This window comes from Myzus persicae, unplaced genomic scaffold (genome assembly GCF_001856785.1).
Source record: "Myzus persicae strain clone G006 unplaced genomic scaffold, MPER_G0061.0, whole genome shotgun sequence".
NCBI lineage: Eukaryota > Metazoa > Arthropoda > Insecta > Hemiptera > Aphididae > Myzus > Myzus persicae.
In genome coordinates, this window is record NW_019103967.1 from 483579 (window position 1) to 506626 (window position 23048).

At 31.6% G+C, this 23048-nt stretch overlaps 1 protein-coding gene across 1 annotated transcript in view; it reads left to right on the plus strand.

The window, feature by feature from the left end:
• The first annotated feature begins 3521 nt into the window (after positions 1 to 3521).
• The window catches only part of LOC111037017 (acetylcholinesterase-like), a 33101-nt gene continuing 13574 nt past the window's right edge, over positions 3522 to 23048 (plus strand). Inside the window, exons 1-2 of the mRNA XM_022319367.1 lie at positions 3522 to 3627; positions 3685 to 3811. The gene's annotated coding sequence lies outside the window, so the exon portion shown is untranslated. The remainder of the gene's footprint in view (positions 3628 to 3684; positions 3812 to 23048) is intronic.

Here is a 23048-nt window from a genome sequence, read left to right on the forward strand (position 1 = left end):
TTAAGCGATTTTATAAAATGTGTGACTTTTAATGTATATTGGTCATTGCTAAACTTATCAATTTAATGTAATATATACCTACTGATAATTATTAGGTGTTAAAAATAATCAATTTTATAATCATGCTTATAGAATTTGCACCTTGTATTGTTTTATTAATTTTTTTTATTCCAATTAATAAACCTTATTAATAAAATAGCCGTGTGATGTTTAAGAAGTATTTGGTACATATAAGCTCTTAACAAGTTATTAAATATTTTTTATTAAATTTGATAATATTTCTCAATGAAGTCTATAAATTTCAGTTTCACATTTATAGTAGTACACAAAACTCATTTAAAAATATTATTTTTGGCCCATCAACTATTTTGGAATGTATTTACAAATGTTTCTAAGTCCAACTTTTATATTTAATTTTGAATTATTCACTGTTATTCCGGTGATCAGTATGAAACCAATTATTTTGTTTCCGAGTTGATGTATATATATAAAATAAATAATACATATATAAACAAGATAAGGGAGGTAGAGAATTGAACATTTTAATTAAATATCTTTTTAAACGTTTCCAAAGAAAATTGTGTATTAGCTGATTGAGAATAACACAAACAAATTACCTACCGTTCCTCGTCATAAAAAATAAAACTATTCTGAGTATTCTAAATGTATGTTTATTTGACACACATTTTAAACAACAAAATATCTTCACGAGAAAGGTTAATCAAACATTGAAACAAACTTCGATAAAAATGTAAACAACATTTTAACAATCATTTCACTGTGCAATATTTATGGTTTGCAGTTCATCGTTTACCGTATCTTGTAGATTATTTCCAAAGTATAAAGAATAATTTTATCAACTTATTAGGTGTTAGGGATGAGGGTAAATAGTCATAACAATTCAATTACGTATATTATAAACATGTTTCAATTGAACCTATACAATATTATTAACTTATTAACGAGATGATAGCTTAAAACTCTCTTATAATTGGTTCTATATTTTTTTATAGCATATTTAATACAAACTAAATAAAATTACAAATATTTACATCACTGTGAAGTGTTTATAATTATGATATCATCAAGCTGGTTTCTGTGGCGTGGTGCTCTAAATTTGAAGGGATAAAACTGCACGTACGATTTACGTAGGACGACGTATTGTGTTACATTATAGAGCATAAAACAGAGTAATCTAATATGGTAGGACCGCTTTTATACATAAGCCATTTTAAGGGGGACTGACAAGGATGGAATGTATAAGGTGTGGTGGTGGTAGTAATTGTGATAGTTAAGGTGGGGGTGGTGGGGTAAAAGGGATTCGTGCGAAGGTGGTTGAAAATGTGAAGGGCAATACTATATGGTACACAACCCGAATTGTTCATAAAATTCGTTGTACGACGTGCGGGAGAAGAATTGGTGAGGGGTATTTAATTAGCACACAAAAAGCATTTCGCTTGTGGTATTACAGAAAATGATTACTCAGTGTGTTTAAAAAATAACGAGACAAAAGTTCAAAAAGGGAAATAACAAATAGGTACTCGAGAATAATATTTATTATGAGTATTATTCAAAATAGGTATCTTGAGACTTAATATAACACACTTGCCATAATATACGTTTTTCTTTTAATGTTTAAATATACATTTTTTTAAATTTGTTCATTGCAGTTATCTCATTCAGAAGGATGGTAGCATTTTATTTTACTTTTAATATACTTACATATTACTTCTAAGGTATGGTATTAATATCGTTGTTTTTCAAGTTTTCTCTCATACAATAATACATAAATACATTGCAACTAATTTTAAAAAATACATTAGTATATTACCTACTTAAAACATTTAATCTTATAGTAGGTACTAGGTATACATTATGCTATATTGCACATTTTTTGTAATGCAATGATTATTTTAGGTATATATAGCTACGTCATGTTATCAAAGATTCTTAAGTTATAAACAACGGATCAATATTCCATAATAAAGGGATTGGTGTAGCAGGTTTTGATCTACAAAATTAAAAATAAATGATCTACCACAAAATTCAAATACATACCTACATTACCAGGCGTGGTCACCAACTTAACTTAAAATAAAAAGGTAGATTACCTACCAGTTGCTACAATTACAATAGTTTTAGGTATTGTAATACAATATAATATAGTGGATTACTTTCGTAAATGTAAAAAGAGATACATAATATAGGTTCTTGTAAATCAGCAATTAAATAACATATTTTAATATTATTATTATTACTATAATTCTACTGATAAAATCAATTATTTTTAATAACTTTTTTTGTGTTTTTAATTATCACATTTTAACAATGGTATAATTTTTAATGTAAAGTTTTTAGTTGTTCAATATTTTAATTATAACAGTTACTACGTAGAACGTCCCTTTTGGAAGACGTACCTTTTTCTTAGGTAGGTACCTATGCTATTTATTATTAATTTAAAATTATTATTTAATAATGTAATCAAAAGTTTTAAATAAATATTAATAGTTAATAAAGTATTAATTACTAAACAAAACTTTTGCGAAAAGGGGAAAATAAATTATTAATTGATTTGTTGACGTAATCGAAAGCTTTATAAATTGTTCGTATTACAATTATTAATTTTATACAAATATGAAATAATATGAATATTATCATTAGTTTTTAATTAAATAGGTAATTGTATTTTTTTCTTTTTAAAAATAATTTAAGTACAATATTTTAGAATAAACAGTTAATATTTACTTTTATTACTGATTATTATTTATTCTTTTGGTGATAATTGATGGATGATAACATTATATAATATATTAATTTATATAAATATTGCAGTGTCCTTTAGGATCATTTTATTATAATTTATCACTATATTTAAAGTAGTGCGTATTAAGATGTACTTATTTAATACTAAATTTAATGTACTTAATTTGATTTATTTGTCAGCTTGTCGTGTCCAGTCAATTTCTGGCTGATTTGAATATGTTCATGAAAAATAAAAGTTAATTCTTTACAACAAGTATGAATATTTATAGTTTAGTTTAAAAAAAATATAAATACTAGACAAATGTTTTATGATTAACCAATTTTCAAAGATGTAGGGCGGGGATGAGACAATTCGTACAGTACACAGTGTGTACTATACACGGTATAATGATAATTTTGTTTCATGATTTCGTATACGATCCTTTTGCGAAAACTTTGTCGATTTATGTGCATCGATTATGGCGTATGTGAAGAACGTTGAATTGATAAAAATAAAAATAATCGCAATGCGTAAAAAGGCCGCCGCCGAAATCCTAGTCGGTACAGGTACCTGGCCGTAATTGAAACGTTCCGTGTATGAAACGTTAGCGGATTGAAGAGATCACCGAAAGGGGGAAAAAAGCCGAAAATTCTTTTCCTGCGGGTGACACCCGCCTCCCGGCCCCGAATCAATCAAAATGGGAAGAGTTGTGCTTGTGCAGGTACAGGACGACGCAATGCGGTCCTGCGTACAACCAAGGGGGAAAAACACACAGCAACGTCGCCTTATAGTCCGAGTGTCAGTCGTTAGCCGTCGCTCGTATCGCACCACAAACCACAAGTTCAGCACAACATTCTACTGTAGAAACAGTGACGAGATATTTTGTAATTTTTTTTCCATCTTACTCGTTTTATTCGTTTCACGTTGTTACACTTTTTCAGATTCGTTGACCAAATGAATGTCGCGGGTTTTTTTTTTTGAATGATTTAAATTAGGCCAGTGGTTGGTCGAACATTTACCACTGATTTGTAGTTTGATGATCGAATTCACTGGGAATTTGAAAATCTGGTAAGAGAGCCTATAGTATTAATATATATATATATTATATACAATATACATAATGTATGTATATATAATTACATTATATATGTGTTAAAAAATTGCAGAGACAGCGCAATTATAATGGTACGAAGTCAAAGATATTATAGGCGAAAGATTGGTAACGTTTGATAAAATATAACAATACCGGTTTTTTTCTCGATATTTTTCATTAGACCATTTGTTGCAAGCTTGAACAATAAGCTTAATTTATAAGTAAAATAAAATAATGACATGGAAATAATAGAGTGAAGAGGTCTTCCAGTGGAAATACTTCATCGATTTTTTTTTTAGAGTTTAAGCATAAATATCTTTGAATTCATTGGGTAAATAGACAGGAAAATGGTTAACTTACAGCAAAAATGTTAATGTTTAGACCTCTTGAATAATCAGTATTTGACTATCTTTAAGTAGTTAAAGTGTAATCGCTTAAAACGATATTAAAGTGCTCGGTTGGAGTTTTACTCTAATATTATCTTGAACTATAAGTAGTCATATATTTTAAGTACACTTTATAAAGAAAATTGATTGTTTATGTATTCAAAAATCGTGATTCGTAAATTAAAGCTATGTTGGTACTGCATAATTAAATACGATTTTATTCAGTTAAAATTAATTTACAAGTGCTATTTAAATAACTGAACAAAAGAAACACTTATTTATTGTACATTCAAATATATGATGTATAATATAGGTATTCGTAATTGAATTGATATTTATTAGCAAATAATATATTGTAATTTAGACTAGAAGAATTGTTTTGTTTGAAATAACTTAACAGTCAAAAATGGATATTTATTAGTTGTTTTAGATTGGTATAAGTGTAGCACTAAAATTAAGTACATTTTTATTTGTTTTTGTAAAAAAAAAATTATTTTAATAAACAATTAAATATATTTTAATGAATTTACGTGGACTGAGTAGGATTGTAATTTATGATGGGTCTTGATTTTTTTCGCTCCAAATATTAGTGATTTCACATAATACAAGAATTTAAAAGAAAAATAATTCTATGGTATGAAATTAGAATTAATATTTATATAAGAGTTTATTACAATATAATATCATAATTATTATTTTACTTATAATTTTCTTTAATATTAACGGTTCGTGGATAATATATAGTCGTTACATCCACTACTTTTAAGAATTCTGATTTGTTAAAATTCTTAAGATTTTTTCTCAAATACAATACAAAATATATATAATAATATAATAATAGATACAACTGATACAAGTGTATAAACTATAAATATTTTTTTGTATAGTAAATAAATACAATTATATAATAAACGGAATAATATTATTTTATGCACGACTGTCTGATTAAGTATAACATAAATAATTGCATTATAATTTCAAATGTTGAGTGCCCGTGAGAGAAAGGTTCCCGGTAGTGACTGCAACTCATCAGTAACCCTTACGGCCCCCCACAGGACAGTACTATTATACTCCCTAGACCGTATAATGTTAAGTCAATTATTTGATTAAAACATTTTCGATTGAATGTATTATGTTATAATTTTTTAATATTGAAATCCAAAATATTAAATATTTAAACACCATATAAGTTAAATATTAAAATTCTCCCCATAAAAAAAACCAACTTTAATTAATGTGATATAATAAATTGGTTGTCCGGTCGTTTGGTATTTCCCCAAAATGTTTCTATAATCGTCCAACCCACAAAACATCGTTTATTCAACATCAGTGTTACTGTGAAGGAAAGGCAATTCAAGTCAGAGCAATACTGATACACCTAACCTTAAGTGTCATTAGTATAATATAAATATAATTTTTTCATAATAATAGTTATAAAAATGTATACAAAATACCTATATTAATATAAATATTATGTACAATATTTAACATTTTTTAATTTTACTCAGAATTGTACGCACATACATAATATTTATATAAGAGAAGTATGCCTCGCGATTGTCATTTTGGCGTCTTAACGTAGTTGTGCACAGCTTGCTAATTAAATTTCTCATAACATTTGAAAATAATACAAATATGTCACCACACGCATTACGGTTAACCATAGTCGTTACAAACTCATTGTTAGGTATATAATGTAATATTATTACAGTTACATCACAGAGAATACGTTTAATTAATATTTAAAAATTGTAAGTCATTGAAAATTCAGAACAAATGTTTAATAGTGATTTCGTTTCCTAAACAACGGTTGTATAAATGTTTAAATAACCTTCGCAAATATCATATAAGTAATAGACTTACGAAAAATTTACTTCAAAATATTATGACACGGCTTGCATAAGCGACTCCCACGCTTCGTATTCACCAAATAGTGGATAGTCATTTTTTGAAAAAAATCTCACTTGCTTTCGACGAGCTATTAGACGAGTCTATAGAATATTATAATATATTATGATCGATACATATAAAGTGTACCGTCAAAACGATGATATCGCTTAGAAAATGTCAGCATGCCTATCTACACACACATATATATATATATCAAATAGATTAGGTCGAATCTTATCTTATACGCGGAGGCAAAAACTCACAGCGATCACGTTGGACAGTAGACAGTTTCAAATTTTATCGAATCAAGCAATTTGTAAATAAAAGTACGTGCAAACAACTTACCTATATTTGAGGAGAATTAGATTAGCTGATAAAATATTATATAGGCGTCGCAATGATTAATAATCATTACGTACCTACTCACATCCATTATCGTATATTATGTTATATAAGGTATATTTTATAATATTGTACCGTTTAATAATATGCTTGAAAAGCGCTGTTGGTACGAACTTCAGAATATGTATGACATATTATGAATTATAATAATACATTATACGATATTATAATGCAACAATGTTCGAAATGCTTGTTTGCAAATAAAATTACGACACGAGACACCAAATAATAATAATATAATATACCGCACACACAATTCAATAACATGAAATCCATATTATTACTGTGTACGAGTTTACCGTATAATAACTTAGATAATGAGATTGTACATCATGGCTCGTATGTGACATTGTATCATTGTATCGACAAACTACAGAGTAAATTGTTGGTGCCAGTGGGCATTTATAATACACAAATTTAAGCACATATATTGTAATATATACAGAGTAATTTTCCGAGAATTCTCACTCCCCATGTTTTACTTTAATAATGAATTCAACTTCTGATTCTTGGAATTGGGTATATTTAGACTATATTTTTAAATTCTTGAGATTTGTTTGTAACACTTAAGCTGTCAAGGCGTGTTCATGCTTTTGTTAATAAACGAGGACTCCATTTTTTACTGTAAATTATTTAGAGAATAATAATTTTGGAAATTTTGATGGACCTAATTCAAAATTTTAAGGATTAATTTCTTAGATACTAAAAATAATAGCCCTTAAAAAGTTAAAAATCAATTTTTAAAAATACAAAATAGAACTATATATCTGTTATGTAATTTTGGATCTAGTATTTACTATATTACAAATTGTAAATGTTGATGGATTAATATTTATAGCTGAAACTTTAAACCTATCCTTAGTACAAAAAATTAAATAACTAAAAACTACCTACTTATTCAAGTTTTGAATTTGTTTTGTTAAAATTTTCGTTAAATAATTTACAATTGAAAAGAGGGGTTTTCATTTGGAAAACAGATGTTTATATCCAAAGTACCTCGAGAATCCGATAATGCAGCCATTAAGTATATTATTGTATAACAATTCCAAAAATATTAGATTTTGAATTACTGTATAATTGAATTAAAAAGGGGAAGCATAATTGGTGGATCACTCTGTTTATAAACCACATATATATGGTGTGACGTGGTGTGACGTGGTGTGTCCCCGGCGATTCGTATGAGCTTATAAATGTGTAAACTACAATCGTATATTTTATCTTATCTGTGTCGTCGTGTAGATAAGAAATTCTCTGTGAAAGTCTATAATGTTTCTTCCATTACGCAAATTAATAATTGGCTTAGTTCAACATAGGTACCTACCTACTAGAAATCGAACGGAGTAGGCAATAATAATATTAAATAATATATAATATTATAAAAGAGTAGACGCCACAACTGTTATTCATAATATATACCTATTTACTATTTATATTGTATAGCTAATAGTTACTACTCAATTCCAATCCATGCTTTGTAGTGAGCGCTAGATATAAATCAGAGCTTACTGTGATATCTTATAATTTTAAAATTATATTCGCAGATAGAGATTTTATTCTTTTTAAAATTAAAAAAAATATTACCCCATTATAGCATTAGAACATGGAATGAAAATAAAACGTTTAGGAAAGAACAGTTTGATTTGGTTAATGCTTTAACAAACTGTTCATCGATAATTAATTTTGCTGAATAATATTGGACTATGGCTTTAAATTGAACAATTTCATTTTCACAATCATGTTCTAAACTTTTCCTTTTTTTTTTTTTGATTTTTCGTGTAAAACTTCATTGTAATTTTCTCCGTCTGAAAAAAATTCCAAATATTATATATAAAACTGCAATATTCAACACAGTAACTTTCCACTTTAACGCAGTACTGGATGTATTATATTAGGTACCTATACATAATATAATTGTATTGCGGAGTAGACTGTTCGACTGAGATATTCGCGGCAGCGGTCATTGTATCCATGGAGTGTTTGTGTAGTGGTAATAAGGGAGTTTTAATACTTATATGCAAAAATGAAAAAAAAAAACCGTTATAACCACTATACTTCTATTTAACCGGAAAATATATTTTAATTTCAAGTAAACCGGCGCCGGTAAATTTTAATGACAAAAGTTCATTGTTCCACACTCGGAATGTGTATGTTTTATTTTTTTTTATCGGTTGATGGCACGCACTTGACTAGTGGTTGTCAGCATATCAGGCAAACCCGTCAGGCCAGCTCCTATATATATATATAGTGTGTGAAAATATATGTATTATTTTTCGGTTTAATTCGTTCATCACTGATTCGAGAGGCCGAATTATATTATTCTAGCCGTATAACCATCCTATATACACAATACACAAAATATACAATACATGCGCATAGAGTAAGTCATAAGTATGTTTTGGAAGCGTGGAGTGAAATGTCGCGGCGTACGGAACAAAAGCAATTAAATCGGTTTTCTTTTCGGGTGCCGCACTCGAGCGATGTCAAGAGAGCTTGGTGCGAGTAACTAGGCAGATCGCCCGTGTGCTTTATATACATATATACGTAACTACTTATATACTGCATTATATCTACATACATATATGTATATATATATACAAGAGACAAGAGGCGCAGACAAAACAACGTATAACGGCTTGAAACGAGCAAGTGGAGGAACGTGGTTATACGATTTAAAATAAATTACCGTGTATACAGCGCGTGTGTTGTACACTATAGCGTCTAGCTGTGTGTGTTTTTGCGACTGATATACGTATGTATTTCGCTCGAAATAACGAACTAATTATTAGATACTGTTCAAAATAATAACATAAAAGGCACACACGCGGCTACGAAATATAATAATAATATACAATGTTGTAATGAATATAACGCTGTGTACACCATACCGCGATCATAACGATATTTTAATGCTCTTAGTCGTATACCCGACGTCCCGACATATGATTATAGATAGGCGTACTACAGCCGTATAGGTGATGGTAACAGTAATAAATTATATAGTTGCGTCGTTTGTCCGTCTATACTGATACCGTAGTACACCTACCTACACTCGAATCAAATTTCAATTCCCCCGTCGTTTGGTCTTTTAGTGTCGGTACTAATAATATGCAGATGGTAGGTATATTAAAGTCACGCCGCTGCAGTATTATATTATACAGGTAAGTACGACGAAAGTAAAATAAAATTTCTCTCGGAGCATTTTATTTTTACATACTCCGACTCGTACCCAAATGGCAAATATTGTTGATGCGCCTTGTTGAGTGTACGCGACATATACCATTCTATATATAAACACACACACACACACACATATGTACCCAAATGGCAAATATTGTTGATGCGCCTTGTTGAGTGTACGCGACATATACCATTCTATATATAAAATATTATGTCGTTTTTATGTTATATAGGTTGACGCGTGCGCCTGTCGGCTTCACGCGATGTTTTCACACAACCGCTGTTGTTTGTTCCATACGAAAATATATATGTACGATGATTGATTTTTAAAGATTTTTCGAGTTTAAAGAACTTTTTACCCAATTTGCGCTTGAAAAACATTGACAGATCTCATATCGTCCTTATCGGATGTACCGCACCAAAAACATCTTATATATATATCCGTTATCATTCATACGTTTATTATATAATATTAAAGGCAGTGGTGCGGTCGTCGTCGTCGTAGTAGTTTTCGATGTCATCGTCACTCTAAAGCAAAAGCATCTGTATACAATGCTACCGTTTTTTTTTTATTATTATATATATATTTTATACTTTTTTTATATTTGGTACTTTTTCCTTTGAGCAAAAGATCGCGTAGCCCATTAAAAAATATCTTTTTGTAGATCGCAAAGACGTCGACGTTTCAGTATGACGGCTGAAAAACTCGAGATAATTAGAGTGTCGTCAGAAACGACAAGGTGGAGGTGGGGTGATTATATATAGTGGTAGGACGGGAAGCCGAAAATGAACGTTTTAATGCGAACAAGACGAAAAGGGGTGATTATACTTGCGAGTGGTGTGTATATGATATATTATATATATATGTGTAAAAAGTAGAAAACTTGCGGCCGAAATTGATTCAAAATTTTCGCACCCCAGAAAAACACGCTCCTTGCCGTGTACGCACATCTTCAAACCGATTAAACCGAATGTTCCGTAACATAATTTCTCGGTCAGAGTAAAACAATGGCGCCAATGTCAAATTGCTGCTGCGGTGCTCTTCATGATGCCCGGACAGACTTGAAAATTTGCAGGTCGGTATTATAATAATAACTATAATTATTTCCGTCGGCAATTAAAACGCTGTCGCCGGTCACTCCCGAAGCTATCCGTACAAACACACTGAGCGACGTTGTTGTTGTTATTAAAAAGAAAACAACGTGACGGTACGGCGGCGTCAAACCGCGGGGATAGTTCGACACGAACGGTCTGAGAACGAAGCGCGGGGTCTTGGGCATCAAGGGTGCACGGGGTAGAGCGACGGTGGATCGTGGAGAGCGTTTGGCAGGGGGCGCGTTGTCGGAGTGGTCGAGAATCGGTGAGGTGGGCACGAACGGAGCGAGGACGGGGACGGTGATGGCGGTGGTGGCTGACGGAGAGAGAGAGAGAGAGAGAGAGAGAGAAGATATTGATTTTCCCCCCGGATACGAGTACCGAGTCATTTTGATGAGATTTTTCTTTGCTCTCTCGGACCTTATACATTCACCCGCAAAATGAAAATGTTGTGTACAAACGAGATTTCGCGTCGGAGTAAACGCGTATGTCTATAGGCTTAATATAATGGACAAACGCCTAAGACACGTCACCTTTAATTAACAGGTGTAAACGGCGAGAGCGATCCATCGATACCAGCACTGACCGTGTTACGCGGCGGTGTTTTAATACCACCTATTCCAAACGGAAACTAAACTTGTGTTCGAATCAATTTGGTCGATTAAAAATCACTTTGACTACTTCACGCATAACGCCAACGCCGATCGTCTCGGCGGGCCTTATCCGCCTATATATTTTAGGGTTTTTAAGTATAATATATTAATTTTGCAATAACAATAATAATAATGCAAAACTGTACACTGCAGATAGTTTGCGACATAGTTTTCGAATTATTATGTACGCGTTAACATTGTTCGTGTTGCCGAAAGCGATTGGGCAATTTTAATATGGTACATTCCGCGGAATCAAAATAATAACATTCTCCAACTTTTAGGGTCTTGATAAAGTCGATAAATTCTGGTAAATTGAATTGGGTTGTTACACTATACGATACTGTCATTAGATTAATTCCGTACGAAATTACTCCTTAGATTAATGCGGCCCATTGAGTTTTGCAGTGTATATTATACCTATACATTATACTACTGGAAACTCGTCATTATATAAGTACGAGTATAGGCTATAATATATTATATTGGAAACCTTTCATTATATTTTGTTGTTACAAATTACAATGTCTTTCACGTCCAATCCAAATCGAGTGATGGAGTTTAATTGATTGCAGCGTTGGAACTATTTAAAAGCAACTGTCGATATCCGTCTAATATAAAGGAGAGTAGAGGAGTAGTAGGGGATGTCAATCGCCAATGATGATTAAAAGACAAATTATCGGCGTATCAATTATTGCTTGTAGTATTGAGTTTTGTAGAAGTAAATTAATTTTGATTAAAAAAAAACCATTAAAATAATAATTGTATATGCCACTCAACAAATTTTCAGCGAATGCATTTCTATCGACCAAATTCAAAATGTTCCCTTTGAATTTTGCTCGTGTTATAAGTATATAAATTATTTGTTGGTATTGATTTTAATAAATAATAAACAATACAAATCTAGGTATTTCGATTGTAATAATGAAACTTTCCAAATCACCTTTATACAATTTTAAAATCAATAATTATTGCCTGCGTATAGATAGGTAATGTATATGTACGAAATTCTTGGCATAAAATTAATTGATAATTACATTTTTTAATTAAAAATTTGGAATCTCAAATATTGTTTTTAATTTAATTTAATTTTTTTTTATGTATTGAAACATGAAATATTATGTTATATTTTAAGAGTGAGTGTGTGAGTACAAGTATTTAAAAACTGTACATTTCGAGAAAATTATATTATATAACTAAAAATATTAAATAATAATATTGTTAACGTATGACTACTTTATGAATATTTTTTGAATTGGTGTTATAAATATTCTACATTTTTGTTTTGTTATTTCATTTCATCAAATAAAAAAGCCAGACAATATTCATAAATGAATGTTATGAATACCTTGAAATGTTACAAAATATGTTGGAATAATAAAAAAAAAAATGTTAACTGTTTAAATACAAAATAATTAAACGTAAATTCTGGAAATGTTATTTATAATAATAAAAGTATATTAAATGAAGTTTTACAGTTAATTTTTTTAATAATAGTAATATCATACCATAAAAGCTGTTTGATTGTGTTCAATTAAACCAACTAAAAAGGTTGGATATTTTAATGGATGTATCATAATAATTGTGACTGAATGTATATAATTATACATAATTCTGAATAAATGTTTTAAACATCAAGTAATTGTAGGATCAGGAACTCGTTATTATTATTAATCCATAATTTTAGATTCTGGGTGAACTGTGAATCAATGAATGGTATGAACTGAGGGTGGTTGTTGGGTTGTAAATTAGATCTGGATTAATATACTTTGAGGAGCGAATAGTAAAAATTCACAGACATTTTCTATTTAATCAATAAAAACTAAGAAAAATAGCTGAAAACGGGAATATTTACCATGTATCGCCAGTTTTAATGAAATCGGTTTTGTTTTTGTGTTGTAGGTTAAAAAGACTTGACATTTTCACCAAATATTTATATTAGCGTTTTATAGGAAGGATTTTTTGATACTTTATACAAAAAATTATGATTCTCCTTAAGCTATTTACACAGAAATTAGAAATTTTCGATTTTTTTAGTTGTTTTTTTCCAATTTATTGGTACAATTTTTGTTTCTTGGACAAATAACTTGAAAATGTAATATAAAGTTCCTCATAAGTTTTTTCTGTAGCAATTTAAAAACATTGAAAACACTTTGGTACAATGTTTGTTATTAGCGTTTGAAGTTCAAATTTCACTTATACAAATAGAAATATTAAATTATAAAATATTTTTAGAAATAAAGGCTAAAAAATCGTTTTTCGTATATGTAAATAAGATTTTTCATTGAATCAACACTTAAAGCATATATCGCACTGAACCATTCAATGATGTACATTCGAATTCAGTTATACAGCAGAGCGAGTTCTCCGGTTTTTTCAATCTTAAATATGATATTTTACTACGGCTATACATCGATGATATTTTACTCGAACTTTTTATCCATACTGACCGTACTAACCGTATGTTTATTATATGTTACAATATCGATTATTATCGACAATGGCACAACACTGATCTCTGTGTGTATTTCATTTAATAAAAAATAACCTAAAAGTTTACTGGCCTACTCCATCATTGTAGTGATGCTATATAATAATATCTCCGTAATAACGTTACTCAGGTACATATTATGAAGGTTCGCTGTATCTGAATTATTTCAATAATTTTGTAGAATTTATCATTTGAACTGGAAAATGAAACAAACCTCGACAGTTTCTTCCATTAGTTTTGTCGATGATTGATCAGTTCTTGCCATAATATATGTTTATGTGCGCTTGGGATACACGCGTGTGCATACAATTTTTTTTTTGTTTGGACATACTCCGCGCCCGAACGGTATACATTTTTAGTACCTACATAATATAATAATACAATATTACCATGTATAATATAATCCATCAATAGCTCATTTTCGTATCCTCTTGCTATAATAAACAAAACACACACACACCCATAAATAATATTATTATATTATTATTATTATTATTATCATAACTACGCGCGTGTATAATAATATGTGCCGGCTGTTGTCGGCGTCGCGAACATGGCACGTTGCGGCCCGGCGTCGTCGTTGCACCCGCATTGCGGATAATAATATTTAGGCAAAGCGTTGAACGGGCTAACGCGGAGAAAACACACACACACACACACACACACACACACACACACACACACATATATATATATATATATATAAACACACAACCACCTCTCCATCGCCATCACATTACCAGCGAAAGGAGGAGGGTTCTTGGCAGTGTGGGTCTTAAATTTTCACCTTGAATTTCGTATACTTTACATACCTATATATTGTATATTATGCACGGAGGTACCTCGCGTTTTCTCCCCCGTTTACCTGTTTTTTAAGAGTTTTGTGTTTTTTGACCCGTGACCCCGTTTTGTGTGTGCACTGTGTACCTATATATACGCACACAATCACGGGCTTATAGTGTATATGTGTAAAGCCCCTGTAGGAATGTATACGTGTTTACGATATCCATATTGTGTATATAGGTAGCTACTTGTGCATTTGCGTGCGTTTTACACTTAAACCGTATCGCTCGGGCGTGTGTACGGCTAGGCGATGGCACCGGGTACCTAATCAAAATGCCGGTATACCTTATACCTGGTGTGTGTGCGTGTGTACAGGTATACTGCCACTTTTCATACGTATATATATATCCATCCTGCACAAGTCGAAACGCGAAGACAAGGCGCGGGAACGTGTCTTCCTTCCGGAACGCGCCATGTGATATATTATAATATATACGGCGGAATGGAAAGGGCGCTGCACTTACAAACCTGAGCGTGGTAGACGAGCAGGTGGTGTTGTGGAGCAGTGAAAAAATGCATTTTAAGTCGTGCTTTGAAATTTCTAGCGTTATATTATGTACCCGTGTGTAAAGGTACATCGCCTAATTGCCCTGTCAAGAGAAACGCGCAGAACGCTGGCGCTGGCATATATCGACCAAAATCGGCTCGTGTGTACTTATCGGACTGAAACTATCTATATACGTATCTGGTAAATGGTATATATATATATATATATATGTCTATATACTTATATACAAAGACGTACTATATGTGTGTATGTATATTGCAAGTGCAGGTATAATGCGCGCGTGTGTGTTCGTGTATATATGAATATTCAAAAAGTTAATCGTCGAATACTTGAGGCAGCGTGTGTATAGTACGGTCTACATTAACCGGTAGATAGAACATTATATTAAAATATATAGAGGTATGTAGTAGGTATTATACGTTTTATAGGTATTCGTCGTCGGTTGAAAGTTCAACAATAATATAATATCGTCTCCGTTCAGCTCGTGGTACAATAATCAAATCGCAATTGATTTTATTGCATCGTTTTTCTATTCACTCTTTTTTTCTTCTTTTTCACAAACAATTTAATTATACATGGAAGTCTACTAGCGCCACTCGTCCGACTGGGTAGGTAGGTGCGACAAGTTAGCCTCGCTTATACGTTCGGATCTGGATTTATTCGATTAATTGGTTTAATTGACTGGTTTTGCTTGACGTGCCGGTATATGAAGCCACGGAGGCATGTATATATGCAGCTCTTTGCGTCAATAATAGCGTGCATTGGCATTTCGTACACACTTGTTCAGACCATTGCGGACCTATATATAGGTACTTGTACTATATTGCACGTCATATATATTATATAGACCCTTGTAAACGGGCTGACGGTTGTGCATGAAATATTGGTTTCCGCAAAGAGTTTTTCAAATAATAATCATAACCAAAAAGTATTATATTCCATTTATATTTATGACGGTATTAAATCGGTAATATTATATATTGTTTTTAAGTTGAAAGCTCAAACCAACCTGCCCGGCCGTGGGAGCAAATCGCATTCGTTCGTCGGACAGTCGAGCGTATTGGTATCTTGAGTTTTTGACATTTAAGAGAAAACCTGCGCATTATTATTGTAATATTATCGGATTCGTCTTTAGGAAGGGGCAGCGGGGCCCTTGCCCGTTCTTCGCGTTATAAAAATAATATTCTGAGGCCTCATCTAAAAGAAATTAAATAAAAATGTATATCAATATTCATCCAGTGTGATTTAAGTGATTTAACAAGCATTCACACCCACATTCATTTTCCATTTGATATCTAATGTATTTATTGAAATGCTTTTATAATTTTTAAATATACTAAGGACCATATTTTAGATTATTTAAATATTTTAAGCACAACATAGTTTTAATAATTTACTGTAAAGAAAGTTGGTTCTCATTTGAAAAATAGAAGTCAGGAACGTCACACAACACTCCTCAAAATGATACAACAAATCTAAGCATTAACCATAATATGATCAACAGTCTTGACTCGTTCTTAGCAAATTGTATGCACATCAAAGAAGACATTGTTTGTGGCTTATTATCCTATAAACATTCGGATGTTAAGAACTCCGTCCACAAGCTATCACCAAGTTTCACCTATACGTTGTGATTCGTGGTGTTCGATTACTTGATAATTATGCTGTAATACATGTGCGGAAAAAAATTCCCCAAAAAAATAATGTAAATAATAATAATAATGTAGTTCACGATATTCGTTCGAACTGCGGTATCCTGCAGTGACTGGATCCAAGCGAGCTTGATATGGGTATATATTATATATTACAATACATTGATACCGTATACACTTGATACGACGTGTATAACGTACAATAATATAATATAATATAATAATATTATAGCTGGTCGGCCGGCGCTCGTACCCGCCACGACTGGGCCGGGTTTCACATGGGTTCCGACCCTCGTCACGTACTCACACAAACACGCACACGCGCGTATAATAATAGTTGCCACTAACTACCAGCTTCCTCATTGCATTAACGACGGCAATGATATTACGCGAACTCTAGTTTATGTACAGGGTGATCCATCATTTAAGTGATCGCAATCATTTTCAAAAAAAAAAATTCTCTCTATAGCAATAGTTTGAAGAATTCAATGGGCTATGGCAAGAGGTCATCAAGCAAATAGGCTGAGATCCACTACTTCGTTGCCAAACTTAATTTCAAATGCTTTTTGGACTATAACATTTTTACAACAACATTATTAATTTTTTAATAGTTTTGAAATTTTAGTTTGTATGCTACAATAATACGCACTAATATCTAACAAAGTGTCAGCTAAATATGTGAGATTAAAAAAATGTAGAATGTATGTCATTCGAAAACAAGAAAAACTCTAGAAACAAACCAAAACGATAGAAAATATAATTTTTTTTTTTGTAAAAATCTATAAATACTTCTTACATACCTATTATATAACATGTATATATTTAAAAAATACAATAATTTACTTGCAATGTTACTGTAGTTAGTTGAGTGGACCACTCCGTATTACTTATAATCGTCGTGTACACTCGTCACCCGTTCTCCCACATCGCGAAAACATTTTTTATCCGCGATACACACACCCACACACACACACACACACCCACACACACATCAACACATTGCAATAATTTGGCGTACAGACTTGTCTGTCCGCGGGGACAGGGACACATACAAACACTCGCGGTACACACTCGCGCATAACCGTCGAATCGATTTCCTCTCGCACACACGCGCGCCCGCCCGCCACCGCCGACCGTATAATAATAATAATAATAATAATAATAATAATAATAATAATGCTCTCTCCGTTACGCGTCTCCGCCCACCGTCGCCGCCTCCACCTCCTCGCTCAGAATCGTTTATCTTTGCCAGCCGTGGAATTACGCAGGCTTTTAGTGAACGATTAATCACGGCGAGGTGAAGAGGCGCTCGCGTGCAAAATGAGCCTATACACCCACGCCGCGGCGTTTCACACGGGTCGACGGGGTGGCCGTAAAATTTGTGGGCGGGGCACCCCGCGATGCATTCCCCGATGAAATTACGGGTGTAAGTTGTGTGGTGTGTAAAACATTTTACTACAGTAGTAGTAGTAGTAGTAGGAGTAGTAGCAGTAGTAGAAGTAGTAGTAGTAGTAGTAGTAGAAGTAGTAATAGTAATAGTAGTAGTAATAGTAGTAGTAGTAGTAGTAGTAGTAGTAGTAGTAGTAGTAGTAGTAGTAGTAGTAGTAATAGTAGTAGTAGTAGTAGTAGTAGTAGTAGTAGTAGTAATTCGTAGTATCGTAGTAGAATTGGCGGAGGCGGAAAGGACCGTGGGCACGAGGTAGAGAGAATGTTTTGAATAATTTTTACAAACCACATCGCTACCCTTGAAATTACAGGGAAAACGTTTCGGGCAAATCAATAGTTTCCTTTTACCCATTTTACTAAGACTTGTACCTACATACGCATGGAGTGTGTAAACCATATTACGTTATACTGCATCCTATATAATATAATTGTACATAATATGAACCAAGTATACATCGAGTTTCAACTTTTCAAGGTATGTGTATCTGTTGACTGTTACAATATGTGGTTCTGTCTTGTCACTTTTGAAATAATTAGCCGAAGCCGGAGACAATATTTTATAGGCTGGAAAAAAACAAAATATATCCCTGCAGTTGCATAACAGAACAGCAATTCTGCCAAACATATATTGTACCGTGGTTAAATGCCAACTCTAAATCAATCGAAGCGAACTTATTGATGACTTACAAAGTTTGGAAAAGAGGTTGAAAAATTGGGCAAAATGCCTGAACTCTACTTTTAATCAATGGAAATTGATTTGGAATTAATTCCGTGCAGTTGATTGATATCATATCGAACTCTCAGATGGAACGTGGGTAGTGTATTTTGACATGTCTGGTCCATTATACAACAATGGACCAAAATAAGGTATGACTATATATAATGATAATACAATATATATAATATATATATTAACATAGTGTACAATGAGAATTTGTTTTTTTTCGGATCGCATTACGAAGCGTCTGTGTGCGTATTTATATAACTTATACAAGCAAACGGTAAAAATATTCTTTTTTGTTATTGTTATCTGATGAACCCTTAATAATTCTTCTCATCGTGTTCTTTGAAACGAATATTATTTAGTAGACAAGATAAAGAAAAATACAGTTCGTTGTGAATGAAACATAAAAATCGTTACATGGTATTTATATATCTGCAATATACTTTAACAGTTAACTGCCTAAAGAAGAAAAACTAGTAATCGAAAAATATAATCAGTGTATTATATTATCTGTGTTCCGTGTTAATAGATACGCTCTCGACGAGCTTGAATTATTTATTTGAAAAATGAAAGCGATTCGACATGTACTGCAGTAGTACAAGAATAATTTGGTATTATAGCGAATGAATCATTTATAGAAATGATGGCGTCGAAGGTTTTCGGCGGACGAATATTATAAATACTGAATGTTGGACACGGTATAGAAACACATTTTGAGATAGGTTGTTTTTGAGTTGACATCGGACAAATGCTACGGTTTATTGAACATTTTTCAGGGACAGAACTAACTATTTATAGGGATGACGAGTCGGACCAGAAGGGACGGATCCCTCGCTAATTTGATTTGGACTTTGACGGTACCTATATAATAAGAGTTTACAAGCTCATAAACTTTATGTTTTCATTTCTAGACCGTGTGCGTGCGAGGGCGGACGATCGGTCCACGCAGAAAGCGTAATTATTATTGCCAAAGCGTTTCTTGATTTAATTTAAAATCGTGTGACTTGACGAAAATCGTGTTATTTAACGTGATGTGAAGAACGAGAAAATTACGATCTGGATGATTTGTCGTTCGATTTGATGCAGAACTTGTATTAGATACTATACAATAATTAAAAACTCAAAATTAGTAAGATAGTTTAATATTTAAGCGTTGTGTTGCTTAAATGGAAAACGGAGGTACTCGATTAAAAAACTTTCCGAAGTAAATATGAGTTAATTTTTTTTTGGTTTCTATTTGAGTTATAGTTAAATTTAAATACATAAAGATTTACCATTGAAATTATAATATGTTGCTACCTGCTTTCGGTGAGTATGGTGAATTCAGGGTTGGAAAAACGGTTGTTTTGCAAAAATTCAACCTATTTGTCACTTATTAGGAGAAACCTAATAAATAAATTTGATTGAAAACAATTCAATATAAAAGCTGAAAAATCGTATGGGGTTTTTAAGATTTTTATAGCGTTGGTTTTTATTAGGTTGTTGCCTTATTGTTGACCAAACATCACTCATGAAAACCCCATTTTTTAATGGGGTGTATCATTGATTAAGTGATAATATATTTGTAAAACATGTTAGGCATTTGTATTACTTTAAATTACTTTAAAACTAATAGGTTTAAATTATATAATTTATTTTTATATATTAAGATTTAAGAATATAATTTTTCAGACATAGTAATATCGATTAATTTATTATTATATATATATATATATTTATTTTTTACTGATCAGAGTTTTTAAACTATAGATAGTTAAAATAACTTACAATTGTCAATAGTTTTAATTTAGAAATTCATGTACAGTGTAGCAGCTATGGTAAAAACCTTAAGAGATTTACAAAAACCAAAAATTGATCATATTAAACCGATAAAAGTAGCCGAGGCTTTTATTGGGTCAACCCTGAATTGACTAATAGTGTTGCGAACATCAACTGTATAGAAAGTATAAAACAATAATGTTGTACATTTTTACAATAATATATGTTTGTTCAAACTATAGGTGTATCCAGTGCTTTTATTTTAACAGTGGCGTAAACGTACCATATAATATCTACGACTTACGCAGTTACGCGTTACGCGTATACAATATTTCACTATTTCTGTCGGAAAATATAACGTCGTGACGTGGTGGTTGTGTTTTGGATTATTGTCATTTCGAGACACGTAGACACTAGACGCGGCGGTGTCTTCGGAGTTCGGAATATAATAAATTATTGCTATTTGACTTTTGATTAACCTTTTCGGTATACTATATAGTGCTATTAGTTTGATACACTGACATTGTTGGTTTATTATTAGTTTTTAGTTGGTTGTTATTAGTTATTTAGTTGGAGGTATTCACCGCAGTCGCCTAGTCCTGTATTAGTATAACGTATAGATATTACGTACACGACGATATGCTTAATATATTTATATATTATATATGTATGGGTACTTAATAAATATTTTGTTTGTTCTTGATTCGCACGTAAAACATTTTACATAAAACACAGATTCGCGCGATATTGCACGCGCGTGTATGGAATGAGTACCCACCCTATAATATATACGACAGTAATAATACAAGTAATAACAAACAACATATTTTGCAGTGACATCCTGTTTACTTTAATATAATGGTACACATTTGGCTTAAAACATTCATACTAGCAAATGAGTATATTATTGAATACTAATAACAGCGTTTTGTGTTCTTGCCGGCGCATCGAATAATAACTGTACAACACATCAATCGAAAATGTGTCAGTTGACAAATCAATTTTACTATAAAAATTACCTTGACAATCCCGCCTAAAAAGCATAGTTTTCAACTTTCATCAAGTTTTTCGTAGGTTAGGTATGTACCTAGTACCTATGGAATCCAATCTGTTGTCCAAAACGATTTCAAGATCTTCTATCTTTTCAACATCAGAAAAAAAATACAAAACAAATAAACGAATATTTAGCTATTATCAATGTCTAACTAAAAAACATATTTTGATGAAATGGCTATACCATAAATTCCAAACATTATGTGATGTTTTCAGCAGTTTTTCGCCATTTAATCGAAACCACAGGGAAATTCCAAGATTATATTCCATAGTACCTATTAAGTGTGTATTCAATTTTGTGGTAAATTAATATTTGAAACGCTATTTTCCAAGAACTAGTACATTAATGTCAAAAAAATTCTCATTCATTTTTAGATTTTTATATTTCAAGGTGTTATGCATTTAAAGGTAAGATACTTGGGAATTTGGGATTAATATTTTTAAAAATCCAATCAAAAGTCAATTAAATATCAAATATTGCACCTTTTATGTTTTACGAAACACACTATTGTTTAAATAAAAATAAATAAAACGTTACGAACCATTTCTGTTGTCTAGCCTCACATCATTAATAATAACGGAGTATGTGTTGCGTCCAATAACTGTCGTTTACACTCGATTCGAACTTTATAGTTAATTGTATCAGCAAATAAATATCTCGTGTTTAGCTTTTATCACTTAGTCAGAAGGAAAAATAGAAAATAAAGGGTTTTAGTTTCTATCCCGAAACCACGCCGTTAAACAAAAAGGAGGAGAAGCAGAAGAAGAATAGTGATCCAATTGGAACGGAACATATCAAAGATTCATAAGAGAATATATTATGCATATATTTCAAACGAAACAAAAAGAAAAAATAGACTTAAATTTATACTTCTTTTTTTAAAAGTAATGTATACATATGTTATTTCTCTACTTCTGGCACATTGCGTTATTCATATTCTCATAGTAGGTGCTTACTTTTTGACTTTTACTACTTATTCATAACTTGATCCATCTCTTCGGGTTTTTCTTTTTTCTGATTAATTTCGAACTGTGTATTGTTTTTTCCTAATTTCGATGAAAAATGTTTTATTAATTACTTATAAATCATTTTGGTCTTGTGTGGGGAACATTTATAATTTCACAATAATTATTGGT